Raw genomic sequence first — 2,168 nt, forward strand, 5'->3', positions numbered from 1 at the left:
GGTTAGAAACCGGTTTCTTTCTCTATTGACTAGAAATCTTGAAATAAACTGAATAATGACATACATACATACATCATTCACCCACTGCCGTCGGTGAATTTATTCGCAAGCTCAACTTTTAGTCACTCACGAGCAGTTCTATGTTTGATCACCAATTCCGAAAGAAATCGAATGCAGTTTATTTAGCAATAATGGTCCGGTCGTAAGCTACATTTGGAAGATAACTTAGTTGAAATTTGATTCATTAGAAAAAAAATGAGGTCAAAATATATGAGGTCAAGAATGGGAGAGTAAGGATAGAAATTGACTTCGAAGCAAAATATACTATTTTAAAAATAAAGTATAGATTAATTGGATTTCTAAGAATGTGTCCGTTGAGAAGAATCTTTTGCTGAAAATCTCTAAAAAATACTTCCAACAAAAAGTATTGTGGCTTTAATGTGACGAAAACATGGTAACTCCAACAATTTATTTTGATGCGAAATATCTTAGCCTTTGTAAAAGAAAACTCTGCAATGGTTATGTTCAAATGAAAGAGCTCAGTGAGAGGAATCTTATAGGGAAACCTCATCAAAAAGTATTCAACACAAATTAGTGGTGTGACTTTAAATGATGAAAAAACAGAATACCGTTTGAACAAATCAAAATATTTTTGTCATTTTAAGATAGGCGGTGTCAAAGGTCACTTAGTTTAATGGTACAGAGGGCAGAATAGCTATGAAAACACTTTAGAAGATCGAGTAAGTACCCTTAGAAAATGAGTATTTTTGATTTCTCTGGAGAATTTTGGTCATAAATGGGTGCTTAATCTACCCAAATTTTCATCGTATTTTTAGTATTACTAGAACGAAAAATATAAAGGTAAATATAATTAATTATAATACTAGAAGTGTTGCCTAGAAAAAGGTGGACGGAAATGAAAAATGTAGGCGCAAAGAGCTAGGATATTCTTAAGTATTGAACCTGGAAATGCACAAGGCAAGCGGTAATGAAATCTGAAAAGTTACAGAGGAAAAAAAACTTAAAATATTGCTGCTGAAGTTAGAATTTAAAAACTTAAACGGTAATAAAAGCACTCTTATGTTTATTTTTATGTAAAAGTTTATATTAGAATAATCAAGAAGATATTTATTTTCAGTTTTAGTGAAAAAACTAATTGCCACTAAGTGTGCACGTTAAAAATTTGGTATTACAAATTTAATGCTTTTTATTTTTAAAAAATCACATAATAGCAATTGAAGCAAAATTGACAATGTAATATAACTCCTAAGTTTTTATTTTAAAATAAAAGCTAGATAGTCATTTCTACATTTTACACTCAATTCGTTCATTAACTGCCATTTTTAAAAATATTCTTCTGATTGTAAATAGAAAATAATTTGTTATATGATAATTCATACTTTAAAGAAACTAATTCTTTTGTTTCTTTAAAAAACATTTTCTTACTATTTTTACCCTTATTTTTTAAATACATATATTCTACATGAGTTTAATTTTAACACAATACCTGTGACTTAAAATTTTTTGAATAGTGAGTTTTATTTAAAAAAATAAATTTAAAAAATAATATAATACTAAAAAATGTTCTAACCTAATTCAAAGAAATTTTGAAATCACAAATATTAGCCTAATTTTTTTTAATTTGCAATAAAAAGCAAAACAATATAATATTACAAAATTGCACAAACTATAATGAACAATTTGAGGAATTTATTTAACAAATTCTAAGTTCAGCCTCAATAGACTAAGTTTTAGTTTCTTCTTCTGTATTTTTCTGGTGAATACAGTAAGGGCTGTAAGACGTGACGTGGGCATCAAGATAACCAAGTTCCTCCCAAATACTTAAGAATGTTCTAGCACTTTGCGCCCGCATTTTGCATTCTAGTACATGTATGTGTGTGTGTGTGTATCCGTGTGTGTGTGTATGTATCCATGTGTGTGTGTGTTTGCGGGGACGCGGGAGTGACTGTGTGTGGAGCAGGAGTGATGCAGGAGTGGTGCAGGAATGGCTGTGTGGTAAGAAGCTGGCTTCCCAACTACATGGTTCCGGGTTCAGTCCCACTGCATGATACCTTGGACAAGTGTCTTCTATAATAAAAAGCCTTGTGAGGATTTGATAGACGGAAACTGAAAGAAGCTCATTGTGTGTGTGTGTGTGTGTGTGTGTG

This window comes from Octopus bimaculoides, chromosome 22, assembly GCF_001194135.2.
Source record: "Octopus bimaculoides isolate UCB-OBI-ISO-001 chromosome 22, ASM119413v2, whole genome shotgun sequence".
Classification (NCBI taxonomy): Eukaryota; Metazoa; Mollusca; class Cephalopoda; order Octopoda; family Octopodidae; genus Octopus; species Octopus bimaculoides.